An 8,100-nucleotide genomic window follows, 5' to 3' on the forward strand; every position below is an offset into this window, starting at 1 on the left:
TTACGTTGTATCTGTCCCAGAGCTTTGTACAGTGCTTGGTACTTAAATACCACAATTATCATTATCATTATTATTAATGATGACAATAAATGATATTGTCTCTTTTCATAAGTGTGCCAAGCTAAAGTTTATGATTAATTTGCCAAATGGCCTACCTGTATATATATTGGTTCACTAAGCATTCCTAAGGCCTGAATCCCTAAAATCTATCTTGAAAAAGCCCACAAGCCCTTGGAGGTTTGGTCCACAGAAAGGCAAAGCATCATCCCTTCTTGGGAATTAGTTTCCTGATCTATAGATTTTCCAAGTTGCAAGTGGCCAGTGTCATCAATTGCTGGAATCCTTGGCCTTCTGTTCTCTGCTGATGGAAATGATGCCAGGACAGCTGTGGTTGATCTTCTTGATGAAAGTGGTACAGGTTTGAAGATGTATTTCATTCAATCGTATTTATTGAGTGCTTACTGTGTGCAGAGCACTGTCTAAGTGCTTGGAAAGTACAATCTGAGACTGAGCCTCAAAATAGCCAGTGGCTAAGCCAAATGAATGTGCCAGGTTGTCAGCGGCCTGAATGCCCAATTATCCAATACAAGCTCGCAGAGATGACAAGTTAAAATAATTCTAAGGACTTTGGAATCTTGCCATGAAATCTGCTCACCTCTCTCTAGAGCCAAATTTGTGTGGGCCATGGGCTGTTTTTCTGGCCCGTTTGGTGGGTTGGCAAAAGCTGCCATATTGCCCAGATAAGGCTGGCTTGGCTGGGCTAAAACCATTACACTGCAATTTAAGTTCACTCTCCCCTGTAAAAATGTGAGGTGAGGTAAACTTGCATTCTTGTCCTCTCCTTCCCATGCCTTCCCAAGTGCAGTTCAAGCTCCTGATGTTAACTGTTTTTGTCCTGAATATTTCAATGGCCTTTGTTCAGCAAGCCTTTAAGGAGCTACCTACCACTCTCCTTGATGGGCAAGTGAGATTCTTGTTCTTCTGTAACATACATAATTGGCTTCTCTCCTGTGACTACTGCTACAATTTAAGGAAATCTCTGTGCTTTTCAACTTGTTTATGTTTCCTATATCTTCCCAGATAACCTCGAATGAGACTTTCCAGTGGAAAAAGGTCAAATCAATCACAGGCATGAGTTTTGTTCTGAGATATTAGGTTTTTCTTAATGCTCAGTATGATAAAGGGCTCAGGAGTTCCTGGAACCCAACTGTCTTAAGTGAGCTTCTAGTATTTACAGAACCAGATACGAGAGTCAGTTGAAATGGAATTTTAACCCAAATCCTTGCACAGTTACAGAAAAACTATCTGAGCTACTTAAAATGGAGTTGTTGGAAGCCCTGGTGCAGTACACAGGTTGGTATTTGGTGTTCTTTTTCTTTTCATCTGAAGAGTTCTAGTGTTTAAAGAGGAGACTCTGTAATGAAGTGTTACTGGAATGTTCACTGTGAATTATGCTTTCTCCCAGTCAATGTAATGCTTCGAGTGCGTTTTCTCAACTCACTCAAAGGGAGAGAATGTCGTGTTGAGGACAGGCCACTTCACATACTTTCATGGGGGGGGGGGGGACAAGATTGGAATAGGGGCAGCCATTCAAAGCCACCGTGTTAAACTTCCTGAGCTACAGTTCAGAAAACAATACTATGGAAAACAGACACTCAGTGGAAGTACAATGGGAATACTGTGATTTGATGCTGCTTTTCAGACAAGTCAAAGATAATTAGACACCAAGGAACTCCAGCAATTTGTTCTTTGTGATGAAGAGCAGTTTTCCAAATGAAGGATTTTAGTAATCATGATTTTGTGGAACATCTTTAACTCACTATGATTGGAGAATGGGTACAAAAATCAACACTGTAGATATAACAGCCTGAATCCCAACTTAGTCAAGCGAGTTTAAGAAATGGTAAGTTCCTACCCCTAGTGTTTGATCAGATTCAAACAGGAGGTGAAAAGACTCCAAAAAGTCATGAAAGCAAGGGACTCTGCCTATAGGTGTCATACTGTTCTTATGATAGTTACAGTGCTTTGCTCTGTCTCTAGGTGCTCTACATCTGTTCAGTGGAACTTGGGTGACAACATTAGTAAGGAGGCAGGGTGATGGGGGAAAGGCTTTTCATTACATCTGGAGAGAAAATATATAACAGAATATTTCAGTTAGGCTCACCTGACCTTCCTATTGAATCACAGAATGAACAAACATAAATCAAGTCTGACAAGGTTGAGTCTTTCTGCTCAGAGATTTGAAAATAATAATATATCATCCCATAACAATATAGCATCCATCCTCCCCCATATTTTCTCTCATCTTCTTGGCAAAACGTTTCTCTATTCAAAAATAAACCTTCATTATTCCAGTTGAATGTAACTCTAGTGCCAGGGAAATGGTATCAGATCTATAATAAAAGCAAGATTGTTTTATACAAGTATTTTCCAAAAAAGAGACTTAGGGATGAATTATATTGTAGCTTTCTGTGTTCTTTAAATGAAAAATTTACTTAGTTTCCTGATACTTTATTGGAGGAAAGACCAAGAGAGTGTCATTTTCACATAATTAGAATAATGGTTATAATCATAGTTTTTATTACTATCTTTCAAGCACTGTTCAAAGTGCTGGGGTAGATGCAAGTTAATCAGGTCCAGCACAGTCCTTTCCCCACATGGGGTTCAAATTCTAATTAGGACCTAAGAAAACTCACACCAAAACTAGATTGTCTAATGAATTCAAATATGATCTGCTACCTTAAAAGGAGATTGACAAGTGTGCTCCCCTTTTCCTTTTCTTTTGGTAACCTGAAAGGCCAGTTTTTTTAGCCATGAGAATTTAAGAAGTTCTTTCCAAACTGGTTTAGAAGCAGATTTCAATAGACAAGCAAAAAAGCAAGGAATGCTGTGATTTTCCAATACATGAGTCAGCAGAAGAGTTAGTTAACTAAAGGCCTGAAACTGCGGGGAAATTACCCTAGCCTATGAAGAAGTCTTATCCCTAGGGACAAGGTACACATCCCCTGATCACGGCAACATTTTGCTAAAGATATACATTTTTTTCAGTGAGCCCCTGGAGCAGATGGCATTCCTGCAGAAATCCCCTAGCATGGAGTAAATCTATTCTTCACGTACCTGCACGTCCTTGTCCTCAACATATGGAAATGCCACAAGACTTCAAAGATTGCATTAATATTGATAATAATGGTGATATTGGTTAAAGCCAGCCACCATGCTAAGCAATAAGATAGATACAACGCAGTCAGATCAGAACCAAGTCCCTGTCCCAAAGAAACTCATAATCTAAGGAAGAGAAAGAACAGGAATTTAATCCCCATTTTTTGGATGAGGAAACAGCTGCCAAGTGACTTTACCAAGGTCCCAACAGGCAAGCAGCAGAACTGGCATTCGGTCCAGGTCTTCTGACTCCAAATCATGAGATTTTTTCCGCTAGACTGCACTTCTTCTCCTAGTAACAATGATGGCATTTTTAAGTGCCTACTAGGTACTAATCACTGTGGTATATACAAAGCCACCGATATAACCATTTTCAAGAAGAAAAGGAAGAGAACTAATTGTAAAACCTATAGATGAATTTCTTCCATTGTTAACAAGATTCTAAACAGAGGCTTTCTGAACAGAAGCTCATAAAATATCAACCACGCACTACCCAAATCTCAGTGTAGTTTCAGGGAGAATAAAAATTTAGAGGACTGCTATACTGTCTTCATTGATCTTTCTGAAGCATTTGACTCCATTAACAGTCTAGGGCTCTGGAAAGTGCTAAGTAAATGTGGCTCTTGTGAGAAATTCACAAAGATCCCCAGGCTACAGAATGACAGACTTGGTAGAGTCAGGGATGAAAGTGAAGCCATTTCCTCACCACTGTTGGAATTGAAAAGTACTATGTGGTAGGTTTGGTCCTTGATTGAGGATGGAACAAGGGATCTATAAACTGGATTCCAAGTATGCTTCTGTTCCACTGGGAAACCCTTCCTGCTCAATCAGCTTTGAGCATCTTCAAAAGTCTTTGTGACTAGGATCTGCTTTATGCAGCCAGGTTCATTCATTCAATTCTATTTATTGAGTGCTTACTGTGTGCAGAGCACTGTACCAAACAGTTGCAAGAATTCAATATAAAAATAAACAGACATATTCCCTGCCCACAGTGAGCTTACTGTGCACTGGAGGCACACACACAAGAGGTCATGAAAATGATAATAAATAAATTACTTTGCAAATGCAGCCCTGTACTATGGACTGGCAGTCTCTTAAAGAAAAGCATCACAAGTAACGTACAGATCTATGCCCGGGAAACCCTACACACAAACAAGGGCTTTCATTGGCTATAAAGAGCTTAAAGCCATCAATAAATTCTGCTCTATCACCTGATGATACAGGAATAGATAAAGAGTTAGAAAACTGAATAGATGAATTTCTTCCATTATTAGCAAGATTCTAGACAGAGGCTAGAAGCAGCAAGGCGTATTTGATAGATCATAGGTGTGAGAGTCAGAAGGTTGCAGGTTCTAATTCTGGTTCCGCCACTTGTCAGCTGTGTGACCTTGGGCAAGTCACTTCACTTCTCTGTGCCTCAGTTTTCCCATCTGTAAAATAGGGATAAGACTGTAGGCCTAAGTGGGAAAGGGACTGTATCCAACCCAACTTCCTTGTATCCACCCCAGTGCTAAGTACAGTGCCTGGCACATAGTAGAAACTTAACAAATACCATAATTATTATTATGAATTATTAATTAGGTCATTATAGCTTTTGACAGCAAAATAGAGTTTTACAAAGAGGCATTTACCTCCAGAACAAGGAAATGGCTTCTAAGATTTTTGTTGTGGTGTGCATTCTACCATAAGGCTGTTTGACCTAAACTTACTAGCAAAGAAACATCCAGTTTCTAAGCCAGCTTCACCAGTGCCATCTGTGGGCCATAGTCTACCTCAAATGAGAGAACAAAAATACCAACTGGATTTAGTCCTGGAATGCTGTCAGTTTACTGGCATTGAAGGAATATTCAGAGGAGCTTTGCTGTGCCAGACATATGAAAAAAATATATCAGGATACCTAAGCAGCTGTTGTAAAATGAACTGAATGGAGGACACTAATAAACTAGGAGGGCAGAATAAATGATATATAGAAATAATGTAGCATAGTCTCAAACAGTAGATTATCCAGAGACCACAACAAGGGGCAGAGCTGCTTAGGGTGCAGCAACTGTGAAAGGAATTTCTTTCCCTTATTTATTTTTTAAATTGTCCTTGTTAAGCAATTACTATGTGCCAAGCACTATACTAAGTGCTGGGGTAGATACTAGGCAATCAGCTGGAAACAGTCCCTGTCTCACATGGAGATCACAGTCTAAGTAGGAGGGAAAAGGATTAAATTCCCACTTTACCGATGAGGTAACTGAGATGCAGAGAAGTTAAGCAACTTGCTCAAGGACACACAGCAGACAAGTGGAGGAGCTGGGGTTAGAACACATGTCCTCTGATTCTATGTTCTTTACACTAGGCCAAACTGCTCTCCTAGAGAAAAGACTTTGTCCTTAAGGAGAGATGGTACAATTAGATGTTTTGGTCATGCATCAGTCTTTTCAACTATACTCACACACATGGATAAACTCTTAACCACCAGTAGCATCACCTTGAAAACATAAAATGAATGCAAGGAAGCAAGAGAGCATTCTACTAGGTGCTGGGAAATCATCTAAGAAATAGATTAAATACAATCTCTTCTCTCTAGGTGTTTTTAATTATAACATGGTTAGAAAAACAGAAAAAGCATGAACAGAGCATTAAACTTGAAGTTTTAACAAGGAAACTATCCATCTGCCCATGTTCTATATTGAGCAACAACTCTATGCAAAGCACCATACTAGATACTTCAGAGAATATGCTAGAATTAGTGTTCATGATCCCTCAAAGAGCTGACAATCTAGCAAGGGAGATAGACACTAAATAAATTACAAACTTGAGAAAGTCAGAGAGTATAAGATATGTAAATAAGCATTATAGATTTAATGAAGCTGCTTTATGGCTGCATTCAGAAAGGACAAAGCCTGCTCAGAAGCTTTGAGAAGTACCTTTCTCTTAGGATTTTTGAGCAAGCAGCATGGTGTAGTGGATAGAGCATGGACCTAGGAGCCAGAAGGTCATAGGTTCTAATTCTGGCCCCACCACTTCTCAGCTGTGTGACCTTAGGCAAGTCACTTCTCTTCTTTTTGCCTCAGTTACCTCATCTGTAAAATGGGGATGGAGACTCTGAGCATCATGAGGGACAGGGACTGTGTCCAACTTGATTTGCTTGTATCCACTCCAGTGCTTAGTAAAGTGCCTGGCACACAGTAAGCACTTAAATACCACAATTATTATTGTTACTATTATTATGATCCAATTCTTCCTCAACAAATCTTTCTGTCTATACCAAAAAAAAGCTCTACATTGAAAATCCGAGGGCATGTAAACACTGTTAATCCAAGATTATTTCTGTTCCACTCAGAATCTGGGAAGACTATTCTTTTTAATCCAAGAATTCCAAGATTATTTCTGTTCCACTCAGGATCTGACAAGACTATCCTTAAGAGGAGGTGCTAGACCACTCCATCCAGTCTTGATCTTTTCATTCTCTTTTTCATCCAATCAGAAGCCATTTCTGGGGACAGTTCATTGGGCTCTCCAATTCACTACTGAGGAGAAAATTTTTCCTCAACAACTGCACTGTTTCACTTCAAAATGGGCCTTGCTAATATATTTCTGCACATCAAAGGAAAAGCAATGAATATAATATTTGAGAGTAAACAAATGGTACCCTCTCAGAATCATGCCTGGAGAGTTTCAAGTATTCTACTAGTCCTGGTTATGGGAGGGAGAGTCAAGCAGAGGCATACCCATTCCATTCTTAGCTTGGGTAGTGGCTAGCAAGTGGAAGGCAACCTGCTACAAGTCAAAACTCACCCATGCTGAGCAGCAGCAGTATAGGGGAGATTCAAGGTTGGAGACTCAAGTTTACTGCTTGGAAGAAGGCAATGATAAACCACGTCTGTATTTTCACCAAGAAAACTCTATGGATAAACTCCAATAATGATTGTAGATGGAAGTGGGGCATTCTGGAAGTGATGTGTCCATGGAGTCGCTATGGGTCAGAGATGACTTGACAGCATAAAACAAGACAAGATAAGCAAGTGGCAAGCAGCCTTAATCCCTGCCCAAGAAGATAGGTGTGAAATATACACTGTACAAAATTATACAACGTTTGGCCATCACTGGTTTCCTTCATCATCTTCCTGCTTCCCCAGCTCTTAGGGCATTAAGAAATTATAAAATATAAAGTTCTCAGGTTTTAACAGACTCCCTTTAATGCTTTTGCCCATTATTCCCTGGTACTCTCATCACCAATCTGCCCAATATCGTCATGTTTTTAACAGCCTTCGTTCCTGAGCTACCCTCATGGGGAAAAATAGTGAATAGAAGCAATGGGACTTCTTCGGGGTAGTTATCTTCAGTAATTCAGACTCTGTGGGGAGAAACATTAAAGACAGCTAAACTGTTGCCAAACTCTCCGAGGTGCCTCTTTCAATATGTTTCCTGGAAACAAGTTAGTGGAATTCAATTTCAGCCCCATGTGGCATATCCTGATTGATTCCAGGCAGATAGGCTGGTGGGAGTGGCTGCCCACTCAGAACACTTTATTTTATCTTCAACTAAAGGACAAGAACACTGTCTTAGAGGACAAAGTTGGAGTGCTTTCCACTCCCTTGCTCAACTCATTTCCTTGCTTGTCTAGTGGAAAAGGCTCTTCTTTAAGTGTCTTTCCTTTTGTTTAATTGCCTCTTTACTCCAAGGAATTCAAGGCAGTAGTTTACCTTTAACCAGGTTCTTTATGAAATTGTAAACTGTTGCTTCAAACTAGTGTCACAGAAACTGTCTTAATGCAAGTATTTGTCATCCCAGAAAGGATCAATCTTTACTTGCAAACAATGCTGGAGGGAGTGTCAGACATGCATCTGTCTTTTCAGTTCCATTGGCTCGCATGGATGGTATCTCACTACCACTACTATCTTCTTTAAAAATGAAGGGCAGGTAATATATCATACGATACAAAATTTCCCT

The 8,100-nt window shown here is 39.8% G+C and overlaps 1 non-coding gene across 1 annotated transcript; it reads left to right on the forward strand.

The window, feature by feature from the left end:
* The first annotated feature begins 6,797 nt into the window (after positions 1 to 6,797).
* LOC119929237 lies at positions 6,798 to 6,935 on the forward strand. The gene has a single exon (XR_005451370.1). It is a non-coding gene; the product is annotated as a small nucleolar RNA SNORA7 (small nucleolar RNA).
* The last annotated feature ends 1,165 nt before the right edge of the window (positions 6,936 to 8,100 follow it).

This window comes from Tachyglossus aculeatus, chromosome 5, assembly GCF_015852505.1.
Source record: "Tachyglossus aculeatus isolate mTacAcu1 chromosome 5, mTacAcu1.pri, whole genome shotgun sequence".
Lineage (NCBI taxonomy): Eukaryota > Metazoa > Chordata > Mammalia > Monotremata > Tachyglossidae > Tachyglossus > Tachyglossus aculeatus.